Source organism: Cydia pomonella, chromosome 3 (genome assembly GCF_033807575.1).
Source record: "Cydia pomonella isolate Wapato2018A chromosome 3, ilCydPomo1, whole genome shotgun sequence".
Classification (NCBI taxonomy): domain Eukaryota; kingdom Metazoa; phylum Arthropoda; class Insecta; order Lepidoptera; family Tortricidae; genus Cydia; species Cydia pomonella.
Genome location: NC_084705.1, coordinates 10,215,144 through 10,233,727, shown reverse-complemented (window position 1 = coordinate 10,233,727; position 18,584 = coordinate 10,215,144). Strand labels below are relative to the sequence as shown.

Below are 18,584 nucleotides of genomic sequence, written 5' to 3'. Positions count from 1 at the left end.
AACTGTACCTATTGTAAGTCAAAGTTTTATAAAAAAAAATACTTTCGTCTGATATGATACCAAGAACAATTTTAGGTGTCACAAAAATGAAAATATATTCAAAACGTTTTAGTTAAATGCTCTTAACTGTTGAATAACATAATAATTTAACAGAGATAATTACATATAAAAATCAATTATGACATAAAAATGTATAAACGACGGTTCGATACCGTTAGGGTTGGCTCAGGGAAGTTTTTGCAGCGCTCGTCTTCAATCATGTAGCGATAAGCTCGGTTGCGCATACTGCAAACATTGGCAGTGTGCTATATTTAGCGCTTATTTATTACTATGGGAAAATTTTATGTCTTTTAAATTTGTAACGATAAAAAAATATTGGTTGGGAATCTTATTTAGACAAACATTAATGAATTAATGTATGAATTATATTCATGAATGGAGCAGCAAAACTTGTAGCAAGTAGATTGAGCGCTACGCGGCAACAAAAGACATCAACGGGATCGCATCACACGCGCACTTGCGGACTGCGGATTAGATTCCACAAATGTATATTATAACATTTTTAAGAAAATTAATGGATTGTTAAACGAAAGGAATTTTATTATTTAATGATGTAATATCAAAAAACGTTTGAATTGGCTGCATTATTTCCTAATGGTGCATTCTTTCTAAATTATTAGTGGTTTATAAAAAATATAAAAACATTTATATGAATTGGCTGTTTTATGTAGGTATATCCTGAGAAACCTACTGGTACTAATAAGTAAGGATCAATGGAAAAGCCAATTTGCGACATACACTGTTATAAGTATTATAACGTTGATTAATTAGAAACATACACGGTTCACGGTTTGTCACACACAGGAAGGTCATATAATGTAGTTGAAGTCATATAAAAGTAGGTATATAGTTTTTAATTTTTTTGTTCAGTGAACTAAGATTTAAAGTTAGTCGGAACTTTCATGGAATGATGGATGTGTACTACTTAAAATGGTCTTTTCTCTTTACGTCTTACTAAAAATAAGTAAACCACAATACATAATATTACCATAATTTAAAATATTAATCAAAAGACAAAGATATTCATTTGAAATCATCTGGAAATAAAATCTATAAATAATTTTAACCAGCAACAAAAATAAAGCCGGATTATTTATTCGTTTGTGATTTTCTCATGACAATACACAATTAAGGTACATTTCTGGGGAGCCTTAGCTCAGGGTTTGTAGGCTACAATTTCGCTTGGAACAATTGGTAGCGGCGCAAAAGTATAACGAACGATCTTCGGAGCACGATCAGGGCCGAGGGTCAGCACTAGTACTATAATGGTATCGCACAACAACCGCCTTAATGGTCAATTAACTGAAATATTGAAGAAAAGTATATTTACGCTTATTGAGATGTTGGGCTCTGTCAGTGAGGATTCTGTGGGAATCGCAGAGGAGAGGACTAGCAGTGATTTATCAACGGAGTAGCGTTAACCGTTTACGAAGTGATAATATAAATACTTAGTAGATCTATACTTGCAAATTATACGGCTGTGGTATTTCTTGCGACAATGCACTGAAATTATTTCATACTTACGAGTAACAATTAATAGAACAAGAAAGAGTACGGGATGGCAATTAGGAACTTGAATCCAAACAGACCAGTTTGAACAAGGCAGTAGCATTTATGGCTGAAATAAAAAACTTCTATGCAAGTAGGTAAGTAATTTGAAGAACTTAACGATTAGACGATTGGCGCCATCGTGCTAGAAGACAATGAAATCACACGATAAGTTGATAGCACACAAATAAAATAAAATAGCGAATAAAACTCGGAGAACAAGGTTTAGTGGTCAAAATATAATAAAGCGCGAATTTAACGAATGAGCCAACTACTGGTTTCAAGGCGCTCAAGATGCGGGTTCCGCAAGACCCCATTGCGGTTTCGCAGGTCGCTTCATTGAGTTCATTCACGTCACATCATTCTTTAAAAGATTTTTAACTTGGAGGATTTAACAGTCGGAGTCGCCTTTAAGAGCTTATCCTTATGTCGAAAACCTCTGGCCCAATAGTCATACATATTGTATGAATTGACGTTTAAATGACATGTATTGTACGTAACATACATTTGACGTGCCCCTCCCCCGCAAAAATTGACACACTGTTTTGTACAACAAGGCGTCTCCAATTGTTAACTCCTCCAAGATTTTTAAGGTAAAATAAATATAAAACATAAATTCAATGGCAAGAGTTTGTTGTATAATCTCTGTGCGATTAATGTGACGTTAATGGTTTTTTATACGCTTGTCTATTTATAGTATATTTTGTCTGGATCCTAGAATAATGCTAACAATATCAACGCGCCTTAGTCATTCAACCAGAGATACAAAATTCAGTATTAATAAAATGTTATCATTGATTGATTGGACTGTCACAGTTTTCATTATTTTAAGATCCGAATAGAATAGACTAGTTTTTTACGTCTATTTCCTCTTCATTATAATGTAGCAAAAATTAAAAAAAAAAAACAAACAACCAGTGTTGTTTGACCCCAATGCGTCGCAGATTATAATTAAGAAGATCACGTGAGAAAAGGTGGTGTCGTGACAGCGCGGCACGCGATGACACGCCACCTATCGGGCACAAGGCGGTGTTCCGAATTACTGATTACCTTTACGGTCAATTGATTCTAGTCAAAATCAAAAATAGTGGTAGTAACCATATAGAAGGACCAACTGTTATGTTAATTTTAAAATGTGTTTTTGTGTAGTTGTAATGGATTTCGTCCATGGTTGACTGACATACTTTATTTTATCGCTGGCAAGCCTCAGTAATAATATAGAGCTAATAATGATATGTTATATTATTTATGATAAGCCTTATCAATCTGAACTTCTTAGTAATAATATTTGGAACGTCTTTTTTATTATAATTAACAATTGTAGCTAGATTAGGAATCACTGCTATTTTTATAAACGATATTTAAGAAAAACATAAATGATTAAGTAACACACCAGTATTTAAATTGCGCATATAGTAGAAGAGTGTCCTCGGAGACGGTATGCTGGAAGAGTTGAAGAACTCTATGAGCTTACAGCGGGTGCCAGGGATTGGCTATTAAACTTAGATATAGATTTATAATATAAAAACTATAATGTAAAATGCTTATAACGAGGATAAAGCCATACGATAATAATAATAATAGTATTTAAATAAAAGTAGCAAAATAATATTGTGTTTAACAAGCAAATGAAAATGTATGAATTAATTTGCATCTTTGAATGTGATGACATCAACAGCCACATGTAACCCTTATGGGAACTACCGGGCTTGCGGCGCGTTCCGATTCTCGATTAGCTGGAGGATAATTGATTAGCGGTGACTCGATTGACTCGCCTCGGCTTTCCGATGTTACTTCCACCTTGTTAACAGTACTCTGAACGAATTTATCATAACGTCCAAGACACTGTAACTAATAGGTAAGTAATATAAAATGTTTATGCGTATTTTTTATAACTAATTTAACCATAAATTTGTTTTGTAAATAAAATGTAAATATAATCTTTTACTGGGATATATAATAATTATTAGAAGTCTAGCGGGTTTCATAACATAACGTTGAATTTCAGCATTAATAAATAACAAATTATCGCAATTATTAAACAGCACAATAGTGGAGGCACGCACAGTATCCGTTCATAATTCACTTCGATTGGCTGAGTGATTGCGGGTGCTATTTCTTAAACAGGGACTCGGCGAGGTTAAAGATGTCAATGTAGGGGAATTTATGGTTGTACCGGCGTACCGACGGTAAGCTGAGAAATGTGCGTAATCTGTGCGCGCGAGCAGTAATTGAAAACCTATGGTGACTTATTGACGAGTGGGTTGCTTATGGTGAAATTATTGGAAGATAAATTTGTCATGACCTACAGAAGTAGGGCAATTTTGATTGCTTAATGATGTGAAGTCTTATGCCATATTTAACGCTTGAGCTGAGAATATTAACAGTATTTTTATATACAACGGCAGCTTAAACATTTAATTTGCTGTTTCTATACATAATATAAAATATTTGAAGCCGGTCGTAGCTTTTAGATGAAGATGATCGGGGCTGTGGCACGGTGATCCTATTTATAAAGTAACGTTTAAAGGGCGGTACTGTGCGGTCGAGCGCGGGGTCAGGACGGATTCCATCAGGCGTGCTTTCCATGAAGGATTTTAATTACGTCGCTGTGGGTGAACGACCTAGGTAAACGCGGTGCGCGAGATACTTTTCAAATAAATTGTTTCACTGTCCTTAAAGATACGCAAGCTGTGACAACTTCATTCAAATATGAAATGGCTTTTTAGATTGTTATTTATTATACCAGAAATTAGTAATCATAAACCCACTGATCATAGCAATTATTTGAATAATTCCTAAAAATGGGGTTAACAGACCGTTACTGCAAACTAGTTTTTTTTTAATAATAAAATGGCACTTGTTATATACAACAAAACGCTTCCATATATTCAAGATTTAATTTGAATATTATAATCAACTTGAGTTCGAATTTTTTTTTTACAAATGAATTGAACTGGTTTTATAACAGTATTCCAAATTAACAAAATTCGCTAGTAGCGTTATGATACCAGTCATAAATCTGAGTAGTACCTACCTACATAGTTGTCTGGGCATGGAATATCGGTAAGATTTTGGAGACGGAGTGGGCAGACACAGATGACTCATCTGGGACAAACGAATACGAATTACCTTATAAACAACATATATGACAGTCTACAAATCTGTGTTTGGAAACTTGTTTATGATTCCACGAGCCATCGTTCTTCAAACAAGCGGGGTTTTAACTACAATTATGTGTATTTATACCGAGGGACATTAGAAATATGGGCTTGTCTACTTAAGGACGCATGTCGTTACGTATTTAAATAAATTGATGATTCGTTAACTTTGAGGACTATGTAAGGTAATCGTTTTGGTTAAAAAAATACACCAAATTTTGCTTTCCTTTTAAGGCTTCTAATTGTAATACTAACTGGACTGTCGGACAGTATAGAATGATGTGATGTGGAACACCCACAATCAAGATAGCTTTCGTTGGCTTTAATAGGGTTTTTTCTCAATGATGACAATGATTCAAGAAACATATAATTATAAAAGAGTAGAGACCTAGTTTAAACTTTGCATTTTATTTAATATAGACTTAAATGTTTGCATCATTTTGTAATTAATACCGATTAACATAAAGAAATAGACAACAAAATTTGTGGTTGTATATTCCATAAAAGAAAAACTGGTTGTGGTGTCTAATTGCTGGAAGTAAGGTGCCATTCGTTTAAATGAATGACTAGTTGGTTGGCTGATATCACTTTAGTGAAGTTCATGGTTTACTCCTATTTGAGATAAGTAGAAAAAAAAGACAAAACTAGAGCCAGCCTGTAAGGTGGAATGGATGATGGGATGTGAGATGTGAGCTTGGAAGAACGTGCCTGTAAAGCGTTTTATGCCTGGTAATGCGTTGCAAGTGGAGCGAGTTACAACGCTCGCAACGTGCTCAAATTGATTACAGGCGATACACGCGAATTCTAATAAAATCACTAATGGAACGGTACTGGTGGCGTGCGTCGCCTAACGGCACCGCACCGCGTCGCTCCCACGGCTAGCATTATGCAACCTGCTAGAGCGTCAACGAACACAATACGAGTACGAGTTATTGATCGCGATCGAGATCTGCGCGAAAAACCTGGCACCGTAAGTGAAACCAGATGCAATTGTTAGTGATGAGCCATAACGCTGTATCGTGTCTCCGATGTGGGACGCAACGGATCGATGAGTTATGGCTTCAAATCTTTCAGTGATTATCAATTTGTTACACACAAAATTAAATATATTGGTTTACTTACTTAAAGTAACAAAATACTCGATGTTCCGTGTTTTTAAATGCATCTGCCGTAATCTTAGATGAGAAAAGAAATGTGGTAAAGCTCACGTCACTTATTCTACTCGTACCTGTACGAGATGTATCTAAATAGTGGGGCATAAATACAAGATTTTTTTGTTATAATGCTGGCTTGTCAAGCTGAACAACAGATCAAGCAATGACGTGAGTCTGAAGCTGAGTAAACGCTGGAATACAAATGAAAAGAAATGTAGGAATGTAATGTCGATTTCATTTACATTTAATTATCTATAGAATACAGACGGGTTTTCTCACATACATAATTAGATGGGAAGTTCAGCATCATGGAATGGATGTGAATAGCTCAACAAATACACCTGCGAAAGAGAGAAAATACATATAGAAAATCATTATACGCACTTATGTTAATTATAGTATTTGCAGTTTATATAAATAACAGTTAAATATTGTGACCATGCCTATGCCATAAGCCGTTTCAAATCGTAAACGTTTATAAACATATAATCATCGGTTTATGGCGGTATTCATTTCGTTACTTAGATAATAAACATTCCTCAGAGTTGTAAACATAACGGCAATTATGTGATCAGTGAACTCTTAGTTCGGCCATAATGGTATTAGTGGTGACAGGCGAGGCCACGGCCCGTCGTCGGACATCGCCGTCGTCGGCTGCAGCGGAATTTGGTTGCGGTGGGCACGCGCGTGACCGCACTCCGAAACGCACGATCCGCAAATTAGTCAGGAACCTCTTACGTGCCCGTAAGATTACTTGCGGTAAAACAGCCCATACTTCCATTACCTAGAATTAGTGTGTGACCCAAATACACCCCTCTCAGCACCTATTGAGGTGGAATGACATTTGCTGCTCCGCTGTTCTCGACCGCAATGAATGTGTTCATACGGAGCCGTTTACGACACTCATTAGGTTTATTTGCCTTGCGAAGTGGTTGCCGCGCTGCAAATGATCCTGGGACGCGGAAACAATGTGGATGATTGTATCTACAAGCCGTATATTCTTACATTGGTATGGTACTGGCTTTGCCAAGAACATGGTATTCGCTACCGAACAGTTCTTATCACCGTATTAAATTATGAGCTGTCAAGTAGCATATATGTTTTGCTGACAAAATAAATGCTGGGTGAGTAGTATACTTTAAGCAAACGCGCTTTTAGTTTTCATGTTTAACAAGTAATTGATCGAGTCACACTAAAAACAATAAAGAGACGATTGATAACTACCAATTCTAACTAACATTGTGACATCAAAATGATATCAGCCGCGTGTGAATTTTGCTCGTACGTACTTGTCTGTACTTGTATTGGCGCAAGCGCGACGCAAGGGCGGCTGACATCATTTAGATATCATTTGGATGTAACAATGTAAGTTTGAATTGGCCTCCTGCTCGGAATGAGAAATAATGACATTAGTAACTACACCTAATGCTGAATGATCACCGGAATACCAACAAATAGTTCCAGGTCTTTGTAATTGGATCACACATTGCCTTGGAATAACACCTGGAGCCCATTTCTTAAACGGTATTGGACTAATATTATTAGTCCTCGAACTGTCAAATCTTATTTGGGTTACCATGGCAACACACTAATAATATTAAACTGATACTGTTTGAGAAATGGGCCTCAGCACGCGAATAATAATAAGGTGCAAGAATTGTATGACGATAAAACGTTATTCAGGACGACATGGTTTTTAATTAATAGTTAGTAAAAAGTCAAGAAAATCAGTAATACACTCTAAGAAAATACTTTGCTATAATCATATTACAGTTGTCAAAACAGTTCCAATTATTTTATATCATTGTAATACCTACTATCCTTATAGCTCTAGCTATAAAATCCTTTTAGCTGTAAATAACACCTAAGAAATGTCTATAATTTCACAAGAAATAATTTATGACACTGATAATAGTTAAAGCAGAGAATTCTAATGACGTCGATCGCAATAACAAGGCGCGCGCGCTTTCCGTAGATCCCATGCAAATTGAGTAGGTAGCGATTTGCCCGCGCATAAATCAACGCAAGCACTACCACTCTGCATTTCGTCAATTAACGTCAACCATATTGTACGCGATAAAGGCTTGCTTCGCTTGATTTATATTCGCAGCCGCGATAGCCACCGCAGATAGCAATGCTTTTCACTGCTTCTATTCAAACTTACTGAACTCAATATCCGGATGAGCGACTGTGAAAAGTAGATAAAATAGTTATGCCACTAGGGTAAACAATGGATACCGTTAGTCGAGTGTTATTAGACAAGAATACTTACACGATATAATCGTTTGTTTCGACCAAGGGCGGAACCGACGCCTTAAATCACAGCTTAACGGTCTCTGCGATTATCTATGTTTATCCTGGCAGCATACACGCGCACGCCTATCATCGATGCTTCTGATTAATTTTGCAGTAAAGAGATATTAGCTATGGTCGCGAGGAGCGCGCGTTGGAAGTAGGCACGTTGTGGGACCACGGTTAATATCTCGGAGATGTGATCGCCGGTTAAGGGATCTTCGACAATACGCAATTAATGAATAGTCCGCAGGCCGTCTCGTCTTGCGTAACGAGCTTCTGTAGGCACTTGTTATCGCTAATGAGCGAGTTGGCCGTATTGTCGCGAACTGCGCAGGGCGAGCGTGCCCGACCGTCACCAGTTCCACTCCGCGCTAACTGCATCTTCAAACGAAGGCACCTCCATCTAGTTTGCAATTTGCATAGGAATTCTTAATTTACAACTACACGTCTTCACAAAGCTAAATCGAGCATAATATCGGTAAATTTGGTAAAATATATTATCATAACTGTCGCTGTGTTTATAGGCGATAGATTTAGACGAGCGTTACTTACTATAATATAGATAAGGCTTTTTTAAAGACCAGTTTAGGTCATGAAACTTTAAATAATAGACTGTTCTATGTCCGGAAACGAATGCGAATGTATGTAATAGGTAGGTATATGTAAACCGGTGTCCTATGAATTATCTGAGTAAATTTAGTAAAATTTCTAAAAATAATGCTAGCGTTTAATTAGCAACCGTTTTTTTGGTACGAGTGTATAGAAAGGGTTCCATAGACTTTGCAATGAATCGTATGCCATTTTCGATACATTGCCGAATTAGGTGCAACAATATATAATCGATGAATGTGGTGGGCACTGCAATTGCTAAATGTACAGAGTGTCACTTTCTTCGACACTAACTCAACGAAAACTTAAAAAATGTATAAAATGAACTTTACTCGACTAAAGATTGTATAAATGAAAATATATAACCTGCCTAATGAAATTCTTCCGATAATTGTTCTGCTATTTTACACACATGCCAACCCAACGTTAGGCGACGAAAAGTTACATCTACCAGCAAATCACTCTGCGAAACGATGTTCAGCGAAACGTCATCTGCTAAGAATTGGGTGAGGAATTATACGTATCCGCGTAGACATTGACCGCCGTAAGCGTGACCTCCCAGATTTCTAGTTGAACTTTGTTATTTAAAAATTTAGTTTACCATAATGTTGGCTAAAAATAGTAATATGTACATGTCTAGTTTTAAGAGGCGAAGAGAAAAGGAATGATGTTGTTGACGCGCTGCCGCTGACCACGGTTTTATACTACTCTATGTATTGTTTCTGAGGCGCGAAGGGACACCAATAGGCTAAAAAATAAACGAAAAGTATTAATTAGATCAATAGGGATTTTGAGACTGAACATGAAAACATACACATTATTATTCTAATAAAAAATAGTACATATATAAAATACTCAAATACATCGATGATAAAACTGGCATTACTTAGCTCACAACAGTTTGTTTACAAAGACCTCTGAGAAAAGGTATTAATAGATGTTTATGTTTATAACATGAAAAGAAAAGTGATTTCAGTGTTTTTTGCATTTCCTTCCTTACGGAGGTAAAACGGGCTGGAGTGTTTATAAGGGTAATTTGTAAGTTTATGTCTCTGGTACTGTCCGGGGGCTGTTGGACGACATCTACGCGCACGGAGTCGGGCGCAAAGGCTACCTGTGTAATAAAATACGATTCCTCTAGCCCGAGAGATATATATGAGATATGCGACTGAGTGCGAACACGCAATAATGGTTTCGCGCCCTCTGCCATCTCGTAAGGGTAAGGAGATAATAATTTTGCGCTACTGCGCGGAAGACGTCCCCAGTTAGTTAGTGGTGCGGGAGGTGTTCCCGGGTCGGGTTGGGGGCCGTGCTATCTAATCGGGCGTCGCCTCGTCGCCGGTGGGCGGCGATCGGGATAAAGCGCCACTGCCGCGCCCACACGCCAATTATGTGGGAAGAAGTTACGATTGCTCGCGCGATACCGCGACTAAGGCAAACGGACCCACCTAGAACCGATCGCGCGCATTAATCGGGGAACTATTGACAATGTACTCCAATCAATGCTATCGGATAAATATTAAATGCAGACACAGAATCGTCTACTTGCCCACGGAGATGGCGGAATATTCTCAGCTGCCTGACCATTATTATCACAGCGTGGTTGATGTTTTCGCTTGGTGGGCGCTATGCCTCGTTGCAAAGATGACCAATGATACTTCTTCGTACACATCTCGACGTTACATAATAATAGCATAGACCTTTGATGTCATAAGCCGTATTAAAGTTTTTTTTTTCAAATTTTAATTTAAAAAAAACAAATAAGGTATAAAAGGCAACCCCGTTCATTCAACGTGAATCACAATTACATCACACATAAGTATTTATAGCATAGTTTTACAGCAACAGCAAACCCCGTGTTATTTTGCAAAATAAACATTAGAAGTAGTTAAACCCGGATAATTGTATGTAAATAAACCTATTAATTATTGCTACAATTCAGTATATAGGTACAAATATATCGTGTGTCGCAAAAACGATTCGATTGATACTTTATTTATGAAAATCAGTAGGTAGGTATAATAGTTTTTCCTGTACGTGAATACCTACATACCCATATCCTCCCTTTTGAGTTCGTCGTAATCGGGTATAAATATAAATAAATAGGGGGCTGAATACACACTTAACTGTGCTCAGCGAGATACATTGGACACGAAGGATATAATTATATCGGTAGATGTATTAAATATGGTTCATGCGTGACCAGGAAAAGCCTGCGCTTCATTAATGCCATTGCATTCTAGCTACCTGATACGCAAACTATTCAGAGATCAATCAATACTGAATCGTAAAAAACAAACAATTTCGCACTTTGTAATAACACAAGCTTTCATCACTAAAAGCACGCCGTTCCGTAGTCAACTAGGAACTATTATAGTTTCGCCTTGTCCGTCTGTCTGTCTGTCCGTGGTTTTGCTATGTGATCGTTAGTGCTAGAAAGCTGCAATTTGGCATGGATATATAAATCATGCATGGCGACAGAACGGTAAAATAAAAATATGCTTGTAATGTAATTTGTATATGATACTAACTAATAGTCCCCGTTTAGCCTATTCTGACAGAATAATAACTACGGAGCCCTACATTGAGCATGGACATGCTCTTGGCCGAGTTTTGAGATATTCTTTTTTTATAAAAAACATCCTCCGTTTAACACTCAGACCACGTAGTAAAACTGTCTCAGAAGTTTTAATGCTACCGTGAAATAGCAACACAAACAGGACCTAGACTGTCAAGATTATATAACTTTTCCCGTACTCGGGTAAAAGAAAACAAATAAAAAAGCAAACCCGCAAAAAACATACGCGTTTACTCCCATAGTGCTACATAAAATATAGAAGTATTTTTTTACCTATTCCATTTTATAATAACAGCCAACACAACAAAAAACCTATATAAACACAAAATTATTATGTTAATATTTTGTGTATAAATAAAAAAAAAAACTCGTAAAACTGAAATGGTTCTTACCCAATTAATCAAAGTAATTAATCCACTGCATACAATTATTTTAAATATCATCTTAAGTGTCTCAACGAAATTGTTTAGACGTGCTGTTTAGCAACAACGTGCCAAGAATTATTGCCTCGTGTTTCATCGTCAGGAAGCTCAACATTAAATAGTCTATTATAGATAAGACGTCGTACAACAAGTAGCAGAATAAAACTCGAGCTTTCTATCAGCGGTTCACGATCACTAAGAGTATAGACATTCGGTTTTAATGTATTCCAAATGAAAAAATGGGTTCGCTGACTCGAGGTGAAGAATATAATGACATAATGCGGAAAGATTGGCTTGGTTTATTAGATGAATTGTTTTGCAATTTCTACTGAACGTACCGACGGCCATGTTTAGAGGTCAATTACTGTTGCGAGTGAATTGCAAAAAAGCAGGCTTTGATAATGAAAAGGTGGTGGATCTATAAGGGTGCAATCATAGAGAAATAATATCTGGCCGCTCGATTAATATCACGCGCAATGACCACGCAGGGCGCAGGCCGTGCGCGCCGCCACTGTCTAGGTGCATTACTTGGACCTGTTTGTACACGCATCGCTGCTTCTACCCGACCGCTGCCCCGCATCAATTATAACATCATTACTTCACAAGCAATCGTACATAACAACCAGCGACGTTACGTAATCACGTGCTAACCTAATAAGTACCCACTACGGTATATTCGAGTAAGCACAACCCATTAGTCTCCAAACAAGTGTTCCTAAGTACCAGATTCAACATTAATATTCTTGGTAAACCGACACAAATTCCTGGCGCGGTGTGGATATTATAAAATGCAATTGCAAAGAATATGGCATATAGAAATAAAAAGTCATATCTTTAGCCCAGGAAAGTGAACAGAGTAATGACAGAAGGGCGGTTCAGAGTTATTACAGTAATGTCAGGTTGCTTGGTTGGCTAGCGTTACATAGCATTTCTCTTCAGCGTCAGCAACACTAAAAAATAACACAAATTACCGGCTCGCCGCAAACTCTATTAGATTTTCAACTTACTTTTTGTAGAGGTTGTTGTCGCCCAACTCGATCTTGATGTGAACGTGAGAGAATAGTAAATCTTATTTTGCAATAACGTTTGACATGGGCAGACTCGCAGACAGTATCCAATCTAAACCTAATCGAATAATAGATACGCTGTCTGATAAGTTACAAACACATAAAAGGCGACTACCTGTCTTTCCGGTAAATGTTTTTAATGAGATGATGATTAGGATCAAACACGAAAGATTATTATCTATTATCCACTTGAGGCAGATGCTCACTGACAATTAGTCGTGGTGTGATTCCGTAAACGACAGCAACGTAGAAAGGAAGAGCGATGTCAAAGCGCAGAGTTGCGACAGGGAAAGCGCTTTGCTATATCGCGAAAGGGAACTTCAAATCCACACGAGATAAATCAACTTCACTGGAAGTTACCTCATTCGATCTCCGATGGGATAGCGACTATCAGGAACTAGTTAGAGCACTTTCTTAACGACAACGTTAATGTTTTTTATACCGAGTAAAATGGAATCGTACAGCCTGTTTAGCAGAGTTTATGTGCAGGTTTAGTTTAAATAGTTGCAGTTTGCAATTGGAATGTCGGTGCCGGTGTTTCCTGCGCGCTTGGTGCCTTGCGGCGTGATCGGATTTCCCGTTCGCGATTATTACCTTTCTTTATTTCACGGGGCGGTTCGTTACTGTCGGTATCGGTGTGTAACGGTGCTCCGTGGGCACAGGCATTTGCATGGTGAGCCCATTATGGCGACCGGCGGGTGGAAGTTATTAAAATACGTTTAAGATCGCTCCGCATTCGGTGGGGGCGATAAAGAGTAGACATTGCGGAGTCGTGAGCTAGCTTCAAGCTTTATTGCGTTGGGGATGTAATCGAGCTCAGCGGGCAAGTGCGATCCCAACGTAAACAAAGGAGGATTGAGGTGTTCCGAGAGCGGGCTTCGACGGCCGCCGCGCGAACGCGCTGCACCTGAAGAACACCGTCGTTATCTCGTTAGCGAGGTATTGTTCCGTCGCAGGCGCCGAGGTCGCCTCGACATCCTTCTGTAATTCTCTACCTGTACAAAATATTCAGTACCGTCTCAATTATACAATAAAAAGCTTCTCTCTCAAATTACATTGAGCTCTCCAGTAAATTCTATTTATTGAAAATGTATTAAGTGTTTTATACAATTTAAGGGCACAAAATTAATTATATACTCTACTATAACGATTACTCGTATTCCCTTAACAGTTAATTGTACTATTTTCGCCCTCGATCACTATCTCTCTAATCCTCCTTTATACTTACACATATAAATATCATATTAATTTATAATGTACCTTTACAATACCCATGACATATATAAATTATATTTCATCACTTCATTTTTCAGATATAATTTTATATAAACCTTGTAGTTTCCCTATTGTACAGGTAGCATCGCACATATTAAAGAGTAACTATTTTGATTAAAACACTTAACATTTAAAATTAACAATTAAAATGGCTATAGTATTTTTCAAACTCGATAGGTAGAGTGACATGTGTCATTTCAATACAATTTTGCGAGATTTGGCGTTTTTAGGTTATAAATTATATGGAGATGACAGCTGTCACCTTACCCTATAGTTTGAAAAATACTGAAGCCACCCAAACGAATACGATTGTTTAATACCGATCAATCTCTGAATATATTCTAATTACAAGATTTGCAATTAAATAACGCTAGCACAGGCCTCGAATATTATGTCTTTAAAGGCTGGTCTGGTCAATATTTTTATGTTATGTTGTAGGAAATAGTGAATAAATAGTTGTTTTGTATTGTTGTTACATAGTTAAATAAATATAAAAGGACATCTTCCACTGGTTTACTACCTGTAACAATACCAGATTGGAGATTATAAGGGCAAGGTCATTGAATGTAGGTTGGTAGGTCTGTTCCGCAAATCGCGTGACAAGTATCGCGGTATGTTATCATTCTGCGTACGATGTAAAAGCACTTATTCGGTTTGTAGTGACCGTTATACGAGGCACGCACGCTGTGCTTCAATGGCGGCATTTTTCCTCAGCGAAACTTCTCGCGCTATTACCATTCAAGGTTAACCCGGTCAGTATATCGCTTTGTTTGCACAATTGCCAGTGTATGTCCGGCATGGAAGACGTCATACCATCTCTGTAAAGCCTCTGACTATGTTACGCATAATTCCAAAAAAAATAATTATTTAAAAACACCCCACTGACTGTCAGTACTTTCCAGGTATCTGCAGGGTTTGGGTCAGACATTTATGTAATGTAATATAGTGTTATTTTTATGACAATATCAAAAACAGCATTTAGAGTAGAAACCTTAATAAGGATACGAGTTTTGAAGTTCTATACTTTATGCAATGATCATGTAAAGAAGTTAATCAAAGTTAATTAATATGATGCGAAACTTACAGACTGGGATAGGAAACATTGTTAATGATAACTAGTTAAAAATACTGTGTCAGTTTAAATAAGTAGCAGTAACTAATGTGTGTTGTTGTTCTTTTACAGATACGGCGGACAGCAGATACGTCAACCAGGTAATTAAAATGTAACGGAGCTTTATCGGATATGGACCGTTTTATTTTAACAATGAGTGATGTTGGTCTATCCATTCGGTCCGACCGAAGCAATTTGGCAACAGTACAATCAGTGATTTACTCATGTAGTAAAAAATGTTACTCACAATGTAAGGTTCTATATAGTGTGTAGCTGTGGAGTTAATTACGCCAATCATTGTCGGTAGACGGACCGTTATCAAAGTTTAAATAATAAAACATATCTTTATAGAGTCAAACCAAATCGAAATACTCAAGTAGATTAAAAGGTCTGCTGAAGCTGGTGGTGCTGCTAATTAAATTTTGTAGAGCGAAATTGACTTGCAATTCTTATTGACATGGAAAAAGTCGCATTTATTTGGAGCAATGCGAACGGGACATGTTCCCATTAATATCGAAAGTATACCACATCCGCGAGTGTGGAGCACGGCATGTGTGGAACTGGTGTGTAAACCTGTATACATCAAGCACCAGTTTCATCGCGACTGGTCGCGCTGCGAGCGAGCTTTTTAATAAGCCTTTCAGCTCGGATAATCACACGTCCCCCTAATAGCGTACCATTTACAGCTAAACAGCTCAATAATGTCACATAATCATACTCGGTTTACAGTTATGTTGTAACTAAATGGATTCTACTGTTTTAGAGTTCCGTACCAAGAAAAACAGAATCCTTATTAGATCACTCGTGTATTGTTTGTCTGTCTGACACGGCCAATTTGCTTCGAAACTGATATCCGATTGAGTTGAAATCTGGTGAGTGATACAAAGATGTGTGTGCGTTACACATACGTTTAATGTAAATAAATGAACTTTGAACATGGGGGCCACTTTTGGGGGGTAAAATAAAAAAAGCTTGCGAACTATATGGTACGACATATAAAATGAAAGAACTCGTTGTGTGAATCTTAATTTAATTTAAAAAATAGGCGAAAATAATAATAAAATAGGTTCGTCGCGCTTAGCAAGCTGATCGGGTGAAGCACGGATTGCACATCGTTTTTGACGGGAGTTGGTGGATAACGCTTGCGTGTGTCGCGCGCCCAATACGAGCAGCCGTCATGCCATCCGTACATTTTAACGAGAGCGCGATCCCCCGCACCGATAGCGACAGTCTAATGAAAACCCCTCTGAATAATGCATTAATACCAGCGTTAAATCGTGAGCACCACCAATCGACGCGGCGACGAGAAAATACGAGATGCAAATTTAAGTCAACACCGACGCCGATAAGCTTCCGGAGTTAATCCAAGAAATACTTACTGTATACACTGGGATTTTACCTGCTAAAATGGAATTAATATGGCATTGGCTCGCAATGTAGCCGGTTTGTCAATAGCGAAAATCTTGCACATATTTCACAGATTTATCGTGACGCGTCCGCTCGGCTCACGCGGCCTGGTAGGAGGCAGATTTATCTTGTAAAACAGGTGCTGTGTTATATAAATACTTAATAGATCGATGAAAAATGAGTTCAGTGTTGAAGAAGTGAAGAAGAAGTGACGTCGGCAGGGCGGGCATAGTTGGTCGTTGTGCCGTAGCACGGCGTCGTGCCGCGCCGCACGCTCGACCCTCGCTCACCTTCCCTATTGAAATGTCAGTGCGCGGACCGGTGACGAGACAATCGTAAAATACAATGTTAAGGTCACATCATGACTTCAATAAACAATTCTTAACATGGGAAACGTGACGTTGTCGCCGCGTAAGCGGAACCCCCTGGAAGTGTGCCAAGCATGTTCAAGCTTAGGGAAGCGACACGATTGAGAAGCTATGTTTTTCAATAACCTCTGTATTATTGTGATCAAATAAGTATTCATCTATATATATATAAAGAGAATTTTATTCAAATTAAATGTCCGTCACTATATGTACTAATTATCTGATTGTTTTATCAAAATATTTGAAACAATGAAGCTTCATTTTGTTCGATATTGAAATAAATGATATACTTGCAAAATCAGATAGTTCTGTACCTACAACAAAATTTCTGCATTCGTGTTTATAAACACACTCAAACAAATGGCTATCGATAATCGAATCAAAAGCATGGACGCAAAGCGATGTAATGTAAAGCGAAAACATGTAGAGAGCAGGGGTCGGGGCAGCCCAGGGCAAGACTGGCCATAGTCACACTACCGTTCCCGCGTTCCACATACGGCGCGCTTGCGATTGGGGTCGCCGGTCGCCGCCTGTTCGCCTGCTCGCAATCGTCGCAAACAATTGTTGCCTCTTACAAACTAACGATAAACATGCACCTCCTTAAGTGTATGTTACCTGTTACTTTGTGCTAGCAGGACGTGATTCCCTGTCCACGATTACATTTAACGACCAGATTAACAAAATAAATTAATGATACTTAAAAAGTATAGCTAATAATGTATATATAAACAAACAAAAAATAGCATGTAATACGGCTACTGATTCTCATGCTCCGATTATAAAACATAAAGTATTGATTGTCAGATTCCAGCGTGAAACCCAAAAGGAATGAGAGTAAATTTAATAACGCCTTTGGATGAACGCCAGTAGATCTACTACCCCAGAATAATTTATCATCGCAATTTGTATGTCAACAGGACGGACGCAAACATAGCGGGGTTTTACTTTCTTGGAGTGGCCTCAAGAAACTAGTTAAGAGAAAGTAGGATTAGTGTCTTCCATGCCTTTATCGTTATATAATTCAACTGAACTACGTTATCAGAGGACTAATCACAACTCAGAATATTTATAATAGCCACAACGACGATAATTTTTCTAATAGATCAAGCGAAACCAAGCGTAAAGTCAAGGACGCAGTTATAAAATAATACATACAATTAGATATAAAATAGTTGTGTGACACACAAATGCAGGTAAAGAATTCCCGTCAGAGTGAAACAAATTCGCACCTACAGACGTCCAATTAGGCCCGGCGGTATCGTGCGTATCCACCGTCCCACGTGTGTAGAAAATAGGCACTTACTCATAAATATTTATGGGGAGCACAAAGCCGTCTTTGTACACTTCCACATTCGCTTGGAATTATAATGGCTGTCACAGTAGGATTTCGAACAAGAGCCGAGACGGCTCGCATTAGGGAGAATAAAAGATTCTCGCAACGGTTTCACTTAGCAACCGAAGACGTAGAACTTGAATAGAGATGACATAGAAAGACCTTCGCCAGCTAAATTCTTGGGGAGAAAAGCTCG

The 18,584-nt window shown here is 38.0% G+C and overlaps 2 protein-coding genes and 1 long non-coding RNA gene across 6 annotated transcripts in view; 1 reads left to right on the top strand and 2 right to left on the bottom strand.

Moving 5' to 3' along the window:
- The window catches only part of LOC133516030 (autophagy-related protein 16-1), a 250,562-nt gene that overhangs the window by 137,652 nt on the left and 94,326 nt on the right, over window positions 1-18,584 (bottom strand). The window lies entirely within an intron of this gene.
- LOC133516029 (uncharacterized) overlaps window positions 1-18,584 on the top strand; it is a 75,487-nt gene that overhangs the window by 1,088 nt on the left and 55,815 nt on the right. The window contains exon 2 of the mRNA XM_061848709.1: window positions 15,353-15,381. The gene's annotated coding sequence lies outside the window, so the exon portion shown is untranslated. The remainder of the gene's footprint in view (window positions 1-15,352; window positions 15,382-18,584) is intronic.
- LOC133516033 (uncharacterized) lies at window positions 6,145-15,336 on the bottom strand. The gene is made up of 2 exons (XR_009799160.1): window positions 9,194-15,336; window positions 6,145-6,264 (listed from the first exon to the last, which is right to left on the bottom strand). It is a non-coding gene; the product is annotated as an uncharacterized LOC133516033 (long non-coding RNA).